Source organism: Solanum lycopersicum, chromosome 9, assembly GCF_036512215.1.
Source record: "Solanum lycopersicum chromosome 9, SLM_r2.1".
NCBI lineage: Eukaryota > Viridiplantae > Streptophyta > Magnoliopsida > Solanales > Solanaceae > Solanum > Solanum lycopersicum.
The window spans coordinates 19,155,916-19,173,217 of record NC_090808.1 but is presented as its reverse complement, the minus strand read 5'-3'; positions in this window follow the sequence as shown (position 1 = coordinate 19,173,217).

The window sequence follows — 17,302 nt, the reverse complement described above, 5'->3', positions numbered from 1 at the left end:
TCTTATGTATGAATATGCTTATAATAGTACATGATGTGTATATGATGAACTTGCATATTGTTGATATTGTATGTTGGTTAGTTTCACTTCTGAATATGTGTTGGTCTAAATTGTTAAAGTATGATGGTATGTAATCTTAAATGCCATGCTATGTGAAGTGTGATGTTGGTCATGATTCTTGTTGGGTTACTTGATTGAGTAAGGTTATGGGGTTTGATTGGTCATTGCATTTTTTGCCTTAATAGGGGTTCATGGGTAATTGTGTTCTTTGGTCATGTTAAAATGTACTCTTATTCATGCTTGTTTATGTTAGTACTTGAGGACAGAGTTCCTTGACTATGTGTTCAATTATATGATATGCTTGTTGACTTGAGTAGACTTAGTATTGTTGGTCTTGTGGTGTACATGCTATGGACTTAATTAATATGTCTTATTGATTGGTATGGTCTTCTTGAATATGCATAAGGATTTTCTAAAAACGTAAAATAGCATGTTATCATGACAGGTTCCTTTTTAGCATGTTTTCATGTTTTGTGTGAATATGGTCTCGTACTTAGTACAAGTGATGTACTAACCTCATTTCTTTCTTTTCCCTAACATTTTAGGTTCCGATCGTTGAAGGGATTTTTGAGACGACTTTGAAGAAGACTTTGAATTCTTAATCATCCAAGTTGGGTAGGTCCTCACTTTCCGAGGGCAATCCCACTATCAAGCTTATGATATTGCTTTAGTTTTAAGACTCTTATGTTCTTCCTTTTCATTTGGATATTAAACATTGTATGACCTATATATGGTCTTATTATATTATGTATAGTTTAGGCCAAATTTGATATAATCCTGTACATGGTTATGAGATTAGACATGCTTTGAGACTACGTTATATTTTATATATATCTATGTTCAATAAAAGTAGAACACTAAGGAATCTTCGTATATGAAAGGTCTATGTATACTCGATATATATCTATTATGTGTATGTAGAGGTCTATGCATACCTTAATGTAGAAGTAATACAAAGTTTTAAATTTTTGCTAATTTTAACCTATGAATGTAATGATGTAAGCTAAGACGCTAGTCATAATCCTCAAATAGGACAACGAACCAATTACGTCTAAATGGTATTTCCGGGATATGACAGTGTACAGCTTGTAAAACTCAACGAACTTAGAAGAAGATCGACCCGTTGCCAACCTGCTTGGCGATCTCAAAGCAAAATGTCGATCTTACCTTAGTAAATTGCAAACTTTAAATAAAAGGCCGAGATAAAATACTACTCGGTAATTCGATGAGTTGTTCGGCAAGTATGACTAATTTCGTTGAATGGATGAGATTGAACAGTTATATAAGGGCAAATGTCAAATTTTTGAATCTCTCACTTTCCTTCGTTTCGAATTCTCCAAGATCATAACAAAGTTATTAGTTTATCGATTTTCATCTTGAATTAGTATTTTAGACAATAATTAGTGCGTAGGGTTTGATTTCTTTGTTGAATAGCGTAACAAAAGTCATCAACAAATGTTAGTTTCTAAAACCCCCAATATGTTTTCAATAATTTTGAACTCATTTTTGTCATGTTGTTTTTGTGAAGTCTAAGTAACCCACTATTTGTGCTAAATAATGAAAATTATCTAATGAGGGAATGGGTGACAAATTTCTTAAGAATAATCATAGTTAAATGGAAAAAATTGTTTAACTCGGAAGAATTCTGAGTACTTGAGGTGAAATAAAGTATGGGTCTTGTATGAATTTCATGTTTGCATGCTTTGATTTTATTTTTGAAAGTCCTATTAACGGTTTTGAGAGCTCAATTTAGATAGGAATTGTGTCATTCGGCGAGTAAAGTTGAACTTGTCGAATGATTTGACGGTTCGCCTACTGATTATAGACCGCCCTTAACTCTCATCCTTCGTGCTATAAGATCTGGAACTTTTGGCATACACACTTGTGATCGCCAAAAGTAGTTGGCAATTTGCCAATAAGATTTTAGATCACCCTTTACATTCCCACTTTTCCCTTCTTCACTGTGTTCTTTGGTGGACAACCTTGTCATCGTCGAACAAAATAGGTTTTTCGCCGAGTGGACTTTTCCACCGCCATTCTGCCTAGATTGCAGGCTAATCCACTCGGCGAACTAAACCTATATCTCCAATGAGATTTGGTGAATTGCCTAGTGGAACAGCGAACCTGCCTGCAACAAATTTCTGTGTTTGCATTTTGTTGTTATTTGATTAATCACTACCTTTAGATGCTATGATATGCACCAACATTAAAATGCAACCACAAAAGAAGGAAACTCTAGGTATTCGTATTAACGAAGGGGGTTCAAATCCTCTGAAGAGGGGAGGAGAAGAAATCAATCCAAGCAGAGATAGAATGATAAAAAGAGTGGAAAAGAAAAGAGTAGCCGCTGAGGTAAATATTGAGTGGGATGAGCCAGAACATGATCAACCAACTGATCCATAGACAACACAGCCTAAGGAACATGCCCTATCCCTCAACTAACAGGAACTCAACGGATATTGCCACTTCTACCAAAGACACACCAACCACTGTTACTCCTAAGAAAAATAACATAGCCATATTCGGTGGTTCCTACACCTCCTATTCCTCCCCACCCATGACCATTAAACAGGTTGAAGGATGATTGGGTCAATTCCATTATAGAGGACAAGATTGTATGGACTTAAGGGCTGTACAAATATTCTAATTTTCTTGCGACCCTTCCATTCCACGAGTTTGAGCAGTTCACGAGGCCCCTAGGCCCACACTTCCCTAATTGGGTCAGGGAATTCTATGAAGTTTATGGAGTACTGGTGCCTAAGAAAAAAAAGTAGGCAAGTGAGTTCAGACCAGTAAGGTCTATTACAGTTAGAGGCAAGGAGGTGGATTGATACAGTGAGCACATAATTTTGTGATAGGAAGGCACTGCACGTGGTATGTACTTATGAGATCTTGCCCACTACTGCATCACTAGATGACCTTAAGGTGTTGTTGGGGCCCATAATTTCATAGAACACCGACAGATGGATCAAGGTTGGAGCTCAAACTGTGAAGAAGGATCTAAATGTGGCTGCTAGATTTTTGTTCAATTTCATCAGCAACTCTATTATGTCATCCCAGAACGAGCCTGTTCTGCGACTTATCAAGGCATCTTTCCTTGGAAGCATAATGTACCAAAGGATCATTTATTTGGACTTGCTGATCTCACAGGATATGTCAATGACGTCCCAAACAAAAGCATACTTCTCTACCTTTTCTTGTTCTTGTGACTGAGATTTGCAGATGTGCAGGAGTGCACAGGGATCCTATAAGAGACTTGAGGTCATTCCCTTAGCCTCTACCGACATCCAACGATTTGAGGCCGAGTATACTAGCAAAGAGGCAAATAGGAAGGGAGTAGCTCTACCTGACACCACTCCTAAGATTGGTATTGACACGCTACCCTTAGACGCATTAGTCCCCAATCCTACTTCTAATGACCCATATAAAGACCCCAAATCGAAGTACACTAAACCCAACTCATATCATTCCAGAAACCAAATTACTCCTCCTTCGCTCCTCTTTCTCTCTCCAAAGAAACCCCATTAAAGACCAAGCAAAGAAGGGTCCTAGGGCTGCAAAATATCAATTTTTATCCATCAAACCTCATCAACTAGTAATTTATGGTATCCTTTCACCTTTGAGATCTCTTTCCCCAAAGGGTTCCTTCAATGATGATTTCAAAAATATGAAATTCAAGTGGGTTTACATCCAATACGAAATTGATCTTGTGAATTGATTTGTTTATGATTCCTTTTGGTTATTATGAGTATATTAACAGGTATTATGGTTACATTATACTAGTTCTTGATGTATTAAGCTAGTTTGTGGAAAATGATATTTTCCCCTTAACCTTAGATTGTGATCTTTAATTGAATTATATAGTATTGATACAATTGTCTTGGTTAGTGTGTGAATTACTATCCTAAGTTGTTATTATGCCAATTTATGATTATATTATGATCTATTTTAATCCAATTATGTTATTCTTCATTAATTCACCGGGGTTGTGAAGTAGATCATGAACTTGACCTAAGTCTCTAGTCCTAGGATATGAACTAGTGGTGAATTATTGTGTAGTGATTCAATTGAATTTACTATGATATTGGTTATTATGGTTTGATGAAATTTCACCCATTGTTGGGCTGAGTTTAATGGTTGATGGTAAGACCTTGATGATGGATTGTGAAAAAGATTGGGGTAAGTCTTGTGATCTCGATTCTTTACTTCGATTATGATGACTTGTGATTAAATGATGATGTTGTATTCAAGTATACCATATATTAATATTGATATATTTGGTATGAGGTTGAATTTAAATGTCTTGAACTATGATTTGTGAGTTGTTGGCTAAGATGTAAATGTTATAAGAATGGTGATAAATTACTAGTGTGCCTTATTATGATGTGATATGTAGATGTGCTAACCTCACATGTATGAATTGTAATGAAAGGACAATACTCATGCAATTCTTATTGAACTATTTTGATGACGATTATATAAATATACACCCAATGGCCTACATTATGCTATAATGATTAATAAAGGCATTAAAGACATTCCTAAAGGGACTCTAGCTAATCATCGAGTGAACTATAGTAAGGAGTGTCCCTTCCCACATAGGGAAGGTAGGATCACTAACTTACTCATGATATTGGAGACAATAATGCATGTAGCATAAAGAGGGTCCCAACTACATCTCCTGGTTCTTGAACTATGTTGCCCCTATAAGAATACTAGCTAGTGGATCCACATAGATGCTATGTTCAAGTTTTGGTACTACCTTGGCAAGTAATCTGCCTTCTTTCAGTCTAGGGTTCCATGACACCGTATTTCACATTAGCTCATGTGGTCTATGTCCGTTAAGGCAATAGGTTCCCAAAAGGTCAAAATTAGTAGCTGAATGAACTCTAACTAGGATAACCTAAGGGTTTAGCTTAGTCTAGGTATGGTTATCGGACTTTACCTATACATTACACTAGTAAGCATTGAGGTAAGTCTTAAAAAGATGTTCTTATGTATGTATATGCTTATAAATGTAAAATAATGTGTATATGATGATTTTACATGTTGATGACACTATAGACATTGGTTTCACTTATGAATATGCCTATGGTCTATATTGCTAAGGTACGATGATGATTTTTGTAAATGATATAGTATGTGAAGTTGGACATTGGTTATGGTTTTTTTTAGGTTTACTGGATTGAGTAAGGTTATGGGGCTTTGAGTAGTCATTGCACTAGTGGACTTAATGAGGGTTCATGAGTAATAGTCTTGTTTTTGTTATGATATTATGAAGTCTTATACATGCTTGTTGATGTTATGACTTGATTATAGAGTTGTCTTGACTATTTGCACAATTATGTTGATATGCATGTTGACTTGACTAGATTTAGTATTGTTGGTCTTATGATGAACATGGTCATGACTTAATAAATATGTACTCTTTACTTGTATTGGTTCTTTAAAGTGCATGTTGCTTTTCAAATGAAATTGCATGTTTTAATGAAATGTCCCTTTTTTTAAAAAAAAAATTGTGTGTGTGCATATGTTCCTATACTTAGTACTAGTAATGCGCTAACCCCATTTTCTCTTTTTTCCCCTACACTTAGGTTACGGTCATTAAGGGCTTGTGACTAATTTGAAGGAAGACTTGGAGTTCTCACTCTCCAAGACAGGAAGGTCCTCACCACTTCGAGGACAAGGCCATTTTCTAGCTTCGGATATTGGTTAGTCTTAAAAATAATATGTTTATTCCTTTCATTTGAGTACTAAGATTGTATAGCCTATATGTGGCTTTTATTGTATTGATGTATGGTCTATTCCCAATTGTTATACTCTTGTTTAGATGGTTATGAGATGAGACATCCGGCTTTAAAACTATGTTATATCTTATATATATGTGTGCGGTAAAAGTAGAAGACTATGTTATCTTCTTATAAGAAGGGTCTATGTATACTCGATATGAATATATATATATATATATATATATATATATATATACATATATACATATATATACATATATACATACATATATATATATATATATACATATATATATACATATATATACATATATACATACATATATATATACATATATATATATATACATATATATATATATATACATATATATATATATATATATATACATATATATATATATATATATATATATATTATGTACATGTGAGATGTCTATGTAAACCTCATCATAGATAGAAGAAAATTTTAAAATTTTCCTTATTTTTAACCTATGAATATAATAATGTAAGCTAAGAGGTTAGTCTTAGTCCTCGACGAGGACGACAACACTAGTTACGTCTAGTGGGTGCTCTCCAGATGTGACAAATTTGGTATCAAAGCATGAGGTTGAATATCTTAAATTCGATGTCTCACTTAACCTCGTCTATGTAGATTCTTATTCATACACTTATGAATAGGAAACTACAAGATGCTTAGGAAATTTTCCTTTTCTTTGAAATCTAATATCGTGCCTCGAGATTCTTGAATCTATGTTCATTTAGCATCTAATCCTTTTAATGTGATTATAGGAAATGAATAGTCAAAGAACAGTCGCTCAAAGACTTGATGAAGAGATTGCCAATGCGGGAGTTCCTCCCATCAACTCACTCCTGTTGAAGTAGTTTCTAATGATGACCAAGATCCGATCAATCCTTCTCCTTTGATGGATAGGGACATAAGGGCAGTCTTTCTCCAAATGGACCAATCCATGACAGCCCAAGCTAACCGGGAGATTGTACCCCGAGGAAATCAACATGTTGGCACCAAGGCCTCCCGTTTGAGGGATTCCACAAGGTTGAATCCCCCTACTTTCTGTGGTTCCAAAGTTGAGGAACACCCTCAAGATTTCAATGATGAAACCTACAAGATTCTCTATGCTATGTGGTTTACTACTAGTGAGAAGGTCGAGTTAGCCACTTACCAACTCAAAGATGTGGCCCAAACTTGGTACGTCCAATAGAGAGATAATACAGATTTAAGAGGTGGATCGGTGACATAGGAGATCTTCAATAAGGATTTTCTTGATAGGTTCTTTCCTGGGGAGGAATTCATCAACCTTCGTAAAGGAGGTATGAGTGTACTTGACTACTCTTGGAAATTCACTAAATTTTCTAAGTATGCTCCTTCTTTGGTTTCCGATCCTTGGGTTGAAATGAGTCGCTTTGTGACAGGGGTGTCGGATGACTTGAAGGAAGAATGTCGTTCGGCTATGCTACATGATAATATGAACATTTATCATCTCATGGTTCATACTTAACAAGTGGAAGAGACAAGGCTTGAGAGAAAGATTAGGTATGCCAAGAGGGCAAAATATCATTTGATGGTGGTTCTTTAAAAGGTAGGCTTGACATTCCCAAGAAGAGGTTTTCTAATCAAGTTCCTACCAAATTTCCCAAGGATCATGATGAATGGTGTCTAACACAAAGTCTCAAAAGGGAAGAGGTATTATCTCACTAAGCAAGAAACCAACTTGTGGAAAGTGTGGCTAGAAGCATCATGGTGCTTGCCTTGTTGGGATGGAAAATTGCTTTGGGTAATCCTCCAAAGAATAATCACTTTTCTGTACTTCGCTCTAGGGGTGAACAAGAGAGTTCTCCCAATGTAGTGACCAGTATGTTACAAGTCTTCTTTATTAATTGATATTCTTTACTTGATATGGCTGCTACATCATCTTATGTAACTCCCTTTATATCTAAATAATTTGATATTTTGCCCGATATTTTATAAGAACCTTTCATGGTAACTACCCCGCTAGATGAATCAGTAGTTGCAAAGAGGCTATATAGAAATTGTACTATAATGTAGCTCAATAGAGTGACTCATGGGGAATTAGTAGAACTTGATATGGTCGATTTTGATGTCAATTTGGGGATGAATTGTTACATGATTGTTTTGCTTCCATTGATTGTAGAAGTAGAATTTTCAAGTTCAATTTTCCAAATGAACCCTTTTTAGAGTGGAAGGGGTGAAATTTTATTCATAGAGGTCATTTTATTTCTTGTCTTAAGTCTTGTAAAATGATCTCAAAAGGGTGTCTATATCATATCGTAAGATTCAAAGATTTAGACTCCAAAAATCCTCCCATCGAGTTAGTACCCATAGTAAGGGAATTTCCAAAGGTCTTTCTTAATGTTCTTCCCAGAATCCCTCCTGAACGGGAAATGATTTTGTATTGCTACAGGATACCAATCCCATTTCAATTTTTCCTGATCGGATAGCTCTGGACGAATTGAAAGAGTTGAAGGTTCAAATCAAAGATTTAATAGAAAAATGCTTCATTACACCTAGCATTTCTCCATGGGGTGCTCCGATTTTGTTTTTGAAGAAGAAAGATGGGTCCCTTAGAATGTTCATTGATTATCGACAACGTAATAAAGTTACTATTAAGAACAAGTGTCCTCCACCTTGGATTTACAACTTATTTGATCAACTCCAAGGGGCAAGATATTTTTCTAAGATCGACTTGATATCGGGGTATCACCAACTTAGGATGAGAGATGAGGATATACCAAAAACAGCATTCTGAACTAGATATGATCACCATGAGTTCTTAGTAATGTATTTTGGTCTAATGAATGCCTCTATGGCATTTATGGATTTCATGAATAGGGTGTTTTGAAGTTACCTAGATTCATTTGTCATTGTCTTCATTGACGACATCTTGGTATGTTCAAAAAAATGAGGATGAATACATGGACCATTTGAGGGTGGTGTTACAAGTACTTAAGGAAAATTATTTGTCAAGTATGACAAATGTGAATTTTGGTTGAGGTCGGTGGCATTTCTTGGTCATATAATCTCTAGTGAGAGGGTTGAGGTTGATCCAAGGAAAATCGAGGCGGTGAAAAATTGGCCTAGACCATTGACTCCAACTGACATTAGGAGTTTCTTGGGTAAAGCGGGTTATTATAGGAGGTTTTTCGATGTTTTTTCATCCATAGCATTTCCCTTGACTACTTTGACCCAAAAGAGTGTGAAATATGAGTGGTCGGAGGCATGTGAAAGAAGCTTCTAAATCTTGAAAGATAGGCTTACTTCTGCTCTGACGTTGACTTTATCGGAGGGTACCAAGGGATTCATTGTGTATTGTGATACATCTCGAGTGGGCTTATGGTGTGTTCTTATGCAACACGGGAAGGTAATAGCCTATGCCTCTAGACAACTTAAGGTGCATGAGAAGAGTTATCCAACTCATGATCTTGAGTTAATGCCATACAATTTGCCTTGAAAATACGGAGGCATTACTTGTATTGTGTCCATATTGATGTGTATACTGACCAAAAGAGCCTTCAATATGGCTTTACTTAAAAGGAGTTGAATCTCCGACAAAGAAGGTTGTCGGAATTGTTGAAAGATTACGACAACAGTGTTATCTACCATACCGTCAAGTCCAATGTGGTTGCAGATGCTCTAATTCGTATGACCATAGGTAGTGTATCTCATGTAGAGAAACACAAAAAATACCTAGTGAAAGAGGTTCATAGGTTGGCTCATCTGGGTGTTAGGTTGGAAGATTCTCCGAATGGTGGTTTTATGGTCCATCATATCTCCAAATCATCTTTGGTGGTTGAGGTGAAGTCTAAGAAACACCTTGATCAATCATTGATGGATTTGAAGAAATTGGTTCCTAGAAATCTTAATGGGTTATTCTCCTTGGGGGGATGGTGTGTTGAAGTATCAAGGAAGATTATGTGTGCCCAAGGTTGATGACTTGAGGAACCAGATTCTTGAGGAAGCTCATGGTTTACGTTATTCCATTCATTCGGGTTCTACAAAGATGTATCGTGCCTTAGAAAGTATTCTGCTGGGAAGTATTGAAAGGGGACAAAGCAGAATTTGTTGCAAAATGTCCAAAATGCCAACAAGTGAAAGTTGATTACCAAAAGTATGGTTGTATACTTTAAGAAATCCAAGTTCGTACATGGAAGACATAAATATGTATTTTTTGGTAGGGTTGCCTCAGACACAAAAGCAACATGATTCTGTATGTGTGGTTGTGGATAGGTTGACCAAATCCGCTCATTTTATTCCCTTCAAATCCACCTACTCGGTAGAGGATTATGAAAAGATCCTCATAGATGAGATTGTCTGTCACTATGGTATTCCGTTATCCATCATATAGGATAGGGGTGCACAATTCACATCTAGGTTTTGGAGGTCATTTAAAAAAAGGTTGGGTACCAAGGTGAAGCTAAGCACCGCTTTTCATCCCGAAACAGATGGTCAAGTGGCGCGTACTATTCAAACCATTGAAATATTCTTAGGGCTTGTATAATCTATTTCAAGGGAAATTGGGATTAAACAATCGTATTTGGTTGAGTTTTCTTACAACAATAGTTACCATTCATCTATATCTATGGCTCCTTATGAGGACTAGTATGGTAGGATATGTAGATCTCCAATTCGATAGTTTAAAGTAGGTCAATCTTCACTTTTGGGTTCCAATTTGATTTATAAGACTTTTGAGAAGGTTCATATTATAAGGAATCGCTTGAAAATAACCTATAGCCGGAAAAAGCTTATGCCAATCATAGGAGAAGAGAATTAGAGCTTGAAGAAGGTCATAAAGTGTATCTAAGAATTTCACCTATGTAAGGAGTGGTGAGATTTAACAAGAAAGGGAAGTTGAGTCCTCGTTATGTGGGTCCCTATGAAATTTTGCAAAAGATTGGGAAGGTTGCATAGGATTTGAAGTAGCATAGTGAATTGGCTTCGGTTCATCTGGTGTTCCATGTTTCCATGCTTAAGAATTGTATCGATGATCCCGAGTCCATTCTTACTATTGAAGGTCTAGGTGTTCCAGAGAACCTCTCCCATGAGGAGGTTCCGGTTCATATCCTTGATAGACAAGTAAAGAAGCTAAGGAACAAAGAGATGGTATCCGTAAAGGTGTTATGGAAGAATCACCTAGTTGAGGGTTCAATATAGGAGGTTGAGGCTGACATGAAGTCCCGTTACCCTCATCTATTTTTAGTGAAAATAATGAGTTTATTTAAAATTTCCTTGATTTTTGGTGAAGTTGTGCAAAAAAAAGTGCATGTTACAGTGAATATTATGCCTAAAAAATGAAAATGTTGCTTTTTACTTGTTTTGAGTGTATGTTGTGCATTTTTGTATATTGTGCTTCCATGAATTATTTTGAGCATGTTGACATGTGTTGAACAAAGCCTTGGCATAATAAATAAGCATGAAATGAATTTTGAAATCTTATGAGTTAAAAAAAAGTGTCTTGAGTTGCATTGTGTGAAAGGTCATGTGCCATGAAATGAATGATATGTTGTTGTTGTTTGGGCTGCTAGTCTTGATTCTATTCCTTCCTTTAAAAATTTTTTAGTGTCATTCGGGGACGAATGTTCCTAAGGGGAGGATAATGTAATACTCTGAAAGTCTAAAGCCTAATCTAGAGCCTTATATAAGATTCTAATAATTGTAACGCTGTTTATAAGTCAATTATAATGTATTTAATTCATTTAGGATGTTTTAGAATCAAAACATCAAGGAACGTCCATGACGTCCAGAATCTATTTCAAGAAGTGCTAGAGTGCCTTAGAGCCTATTTGACAAAGTTTTAGGAGTCGTAAAGTGATGAAATTTGGGGGTAATGTGTCTTACACGTATTAGAGTTGAATAATTGAAATGTCTGGGTACGAATCCTTAAGGACCAACCAAGGGCCCTTGAGGAGGACCTTTGAAGAATGGCTAAAAGTTGTCTAGGACAGTAGCCATTGACGAGGGGCAACCAACAAGGCGTGGTCCAATCATTAGGGAATCGATGGACGCCGTCGATGGACACTTATAAAATTTCATGGTAGGTCATTTTTGCAGTCTCAATCGCAAATGAAAATTGTATAGGACGGCCATGAACAGTGCCCATCAATTAACAAACGGCCCAATGGTCAGGATTTCCTCTGTAAAGACACTATTTTGCTGCACATCTTTAAGTTGATTTAGTTAATTTAATTAAGTGTTTAGTTAATTATTTAGGTGTTAAGGTAGTCTTAATTAAGTTACCTACTGACCCCTATAAATACACAAAACCTAATTAGACTAAACCCAACTCTTATAATTCCCAATATCAAATTGCTCCTCCTTCTCTCTTCTTTCTCTCTCCAAAGAAACCCCATGGAAGACCAAGCAAAGGAGGGTTGTAGGGATAAAAAAGATAAATTTTTATCCATCAAACCTCATCAACTAGTAAGGTATGGAATTCCTTTCACCTTTGGGATCTCTTTCCCCATAAGGTTCCTTCAATAATGATTTAAAAAATATGAAATTCAGGTGGGTTTACTTCCAATACGAAATTGATCTTGTGAATTGCTTTGTTTATGATTCCTTTTGGTTATTATGTATATTAACATTTATTATGGTTACATTATACTAATTCTTAAACTATTGACCTTGTTTGAGGAAGATGACCTTTTTCCTCTTAACCCTAGGTTGTGATCTTGAATTGAAATATATAGTGTTGATACAATTTTCTTGGATAGCGTGTGAATTAATATCCTATGTTTTTGTTGTGCAAATTTATGAGTATATTGTGATGTATTTCAATCCAATTATGTTATTCTTGATTAATGGACCTAGGTTGTGAAGTAGATCATGAAGTTGACCTAAGTCTCCAATCCTAGGCTATGAACTAGTGGTGAATTATTGTGCAGTGATTCAATTGACTTTACTATGATATTGGTTATTGTGTTTTGATGATATTACACCCATTGTTGGGTTGAGTTTAATAGTTGATAAGACCTAAATTGGCTTGTGAAGGAAATTGGGGTAAGCCTTGTGATCTCGATTCCTTACATTGATTATGATCACTTGTGATTAAGTGATGATGTAGTATTGAATTATAACTTATATTAAGATTGATAGGGTTGGTATGATGTTGAATTTAAATTTCTTGAACGATGGTTTGTGAGTTGTTGGCTAAGATGTAAATGTGATAAGGATAGTGATAACTTACCAATGTGCCTTATTATGATGTGATATGTAAATGTGCTAACCTCACATGTATGAATTGTAATGAAAGGACAATATAGGGGATGGACCCTATGACCTCTTTAACCCATGATGATTAATAGAGGCATTAAAAACATTTCAAATGTGACTCTAGCTTAGCACCAAGTAACTAGAATGAGGAGTGTTCCTTCTAACATAGGGAGGTAGGATCACAAACCTACTCATGATATTGGAGACTATAATTCATGTAGCATAAAGAGGGTCCCAACTACATCTACTAGTTCTTGACTATAATGCATATAGCATAAAGAGGGTCCCAACTACACTTCCTAGTTCTTGAACTATGTTACCTCCATAGGAATACTATCTAGTGAATCCACATAGATGCTATGGTCATGTTTTGGTACTACCTTGGAAAGTAGTCCGCCTTTTTACGGTGTAGGGGTCCATGACACCGCATTCCACATTAGCTCATGTGGTCTATGTCGGTTAAGGCCAGAGGTTCCCTAAAGGAATGAATTCTAACTAGGATGACCTAAAAGGTTTATCTTAGTCTAGGTAGGGGTATGAGACTCCACTATACATTGCACTAGTTAGCCTTGAGGGAAGTCTTAGAAGGATGTTCTTATGTATATATATACTTACATATGTAAATTATGTGTATATGATGATCTTACATATTGATGACACTATATGACATTGGTTTCACTTATGAATATGTCTATGGTCTAGATTTCTAAGGTATGATGATGATTTGTCTAAATGATATAGTATGTGAAGTTGGACATTGGTTATGGTTCTTATTAGGTTTACTTGATTGAGTAAGGTTATGGGCTTTGCTTATTCAATCAACTAGTAGACTTAATGAAGGTTCATGAGTGATAGTCTTGCTTTGGTTATGATGTTATGAACTCTTATACATGCTTGTTGATGTTATGACGTGATGATGGAGTTATCTTGACTATGTGCTCAAATGTGTTGATATGTATGTTGACTTGACTAGACTTAGTATTATTGGTCTTGTGATGAACATGTTCATGACCTAATGAATATGTACTCTTTACTTTTATTGGTTTTTGAAAGCGCATGTTGGTTTCCAAAAGGAAATTGCATGTTTTAATGAAATTTCCCTTTTCAACATGATTTTATGTGTGTGCGCAAAAGGTCCTATACTTAGTATAAGTGATGTGCTAACCCCATTTTCTCCTTTTTCCCATACATTTAGGTTCCGCTCCTTGAATGGATTGTGATGACTTTTGAAGGAAGACTTGGAATTCTCCCTCTCCAAGTTGGTAGGTTCTCACCAGTTTGAGGACAATGCCATTTTCTAGCTTCAGATATTGATTAGACTTAAAGACAATATTTTCATTACTTTCATTTGAGTACTAAAGATTGTATAGACTATATGTGGCTTTTATTGTATGTATATATAGGTTATTCCCAATGTTATACTCTTTTTAGATGGTAATGAGATGAGACATCCGATTTTAAGACTATGTTATAAGAAGGGTCTATGTATACTCGATATGAATATATATATATATATATATATATAATATGTATGAGAAAGGTCTATGTAAACCTCATGATAGATAGAAGAGAAGTTTTAAATTTTCCACATTTTTAACGTATAAATGTAATTATGTAAGCTAAGAGGCTAATCTTAGTCCACGATGATGACGATTACGACGACGCCGGTGACGTCTAAGGGGTACTCTCCGGATGTCACAGTTATAGTCGTTGCACTTACTCCTATCAACACCTATGTCAATGCCTTGACCTTGATGTTACATCTTGCGAGAGTAGAGAAGGGAGACCATCTGAGATATTGTCTATGAAAGTCGACATCGCATACCTGCTACAGGACGTATATAATCTAAAGTCTTGTCGATTTCAATGATCTTATGAGTATGGATGATGATGGAGGTTCCCCAGCGACCACGGAGATTTTTCCAGCTACCACTGGGGATGTAAGGATGGGAGATGCAATAGCCAGTTATGCAAATGTAGACATAGAGAAGGAGTTAGTGGCAGCACAGGAGAGGCAGACGAGCAATCGTCTTGTCGGGAGGAGCAGAGCATCTTTGAAAATTTTTCAGATCTGGTAAGGACACTGATGTAGTCGACAACCCAGACATCGTGTCCTGAGACACCCACAACTGCCCCCACATTACTTGACAGTGCTTCTCTTGCTTAGTCTACTCCAGGCATTGATGCCCAAGCACAAACAAGGATAAATAAAGCTACATAGAAAATGTGTAAACTCATTGCATCTCGTTGTGATTAGACATTTATCAAATTAATTCTTTTGTAATGACCGTTGAACACTAGCAAAAGTTTGTAGTCTTGTTTGTCTTAAGTGTCAATGTCTTGTGTGATGAGCTGACTTTGAACCTCGCATGAGTGTGTGAAACACTTTTGAACACCCTTTGAGGATTATATGTCTTTGGAAGAGCCTCGATGAACTCAAAACCTTATGTGATCCACCACATGTAATCCTCTTGATTTGTGGTTTAAAGTGAATAGCCAACTTTGTCCGAAATCCTAAGTTGGGTTTGTGGTAAAGAAGAGAAGTCAAGAAGTGCAAGAAAAGTCTTTTTTAACCCATGGTAGTGCAGAAAAATGGAAACCCTCAATATATAAAAAAAACAAAGGAAAGAAAAAGAAAATAAGAGAATGAAAAAAAAGGTATGGAATAGAAGCACCAAAGAAATTAGGTTTCTATGCAATCCATGGAGGTTAGTAAAAAGATGACTTAAAAGCACTTATAAAGATTTGATAAAAGGAAGAGAAGGAAATTTCTTGAGAATACCACATCTCATAAGAAAAAGTCACTGATCCTAAATGACCATACCTTTGCACGCAGCCTGATTACAAGACTTATAAAAACCTTTTTGATCTTGAGTAAGCCAAATGGGTGAAATCATACATTGTGTTTATCTTAGTGAGTGTGAGCATTGCATTTGAATCCTGATCTTTAATTGATTAATCCTTATGTGTGAATGTGGAATCATTCTTTGTGTGAGGGCATTTAGATAATTTTGTTGAGCTTGAACTTGCATGAGCAGCAAGTGTTGCGAGCATAAGAATATTTGGTAATGGTGTGTCAAAACTTAAATCTTAGAGTATACAAGTGATATTTGCATGAGTAATTTGAATCTTGATGTGTATGCTCATGATTAAGTCTTGTGTTGCACTATCTCAGACATCCCATTTGAACTGTTGAACTTGAATATTACTTGAGGACAAGCAAAATCATAAGTTGGGGGCGTTGATGAGTCCTCATATTTGACTCATTTTGGGCCTTATTTTAATGAAAACTCTTAACTTTCAGGTATTTGAAGTTTTAGTGCAAGCATTGACACTTAGGCGCAACATAGGGATAAAAAAGATGAAAAGAGTTGAAAAGGAACACTTGAGCATCACTAAGATGCCTAATGTATGTATATCTCCCTCTATTCCAGCAAGCGAAGCCCTCAAGGAAATGGATGAAAAAGGCGATGAAAAGGAATTGTTGGCGCTTCACCGACTAGTTTCGTAAAGCAGAATTATTTTGTCCAATGATCCAAAATGCATAGATTCTAAAGGTGTAATGATTGGGGAGCACCATTTAGAAGTTACATGGCATACTTGAACTCTCGGAGGTCTTGTACAAGACTCTTAGCTTCATTACATAACATCATGTTAAAATGGAGGTAATTAAAACATTTTTTAAACATAATGCAGAAATATTTTCATAAAAATGGAAGTTATTCTAACATATGTATCAAAACCATCAACGAAATACATGAGTAAAACTATCTTGGGATGCATCCCTCAAAAGTCTAAAACATAGTAAAAAACATAAATGGAACATAAGGGTGTTGTCCTAGAATGCTCTGAGGACTCACCAATCTTCATTTCTTGAAAGCCTTGGAAACTCTACCCTCCAAAGCAACTCAATATTCTCAACACCCTAAATTGGATTAGAATTTAGGAAAATATGTGTTAGTACAAAATGTACCAAGTATGAAAGCTAACATGCAAAACATAAGATCTATCAAAGGGTTAGTTAATACTAGACATAATCATAAGAGATAATAGCATGAACAAAACATGAATATCATAAGCATAGTAACTCATCATAAGGCATACATAAGTTCATATTTTAACCATTTGTCCTTCTTACTTAAGTGAAGTACATCACAAGCCACCTCCAAGTATACTTGTGCAAGGCCAAGGTAGCATCTCATTCTACTACCTGAGCAAAGTACCTTCTTTGGTCATTCTTGAT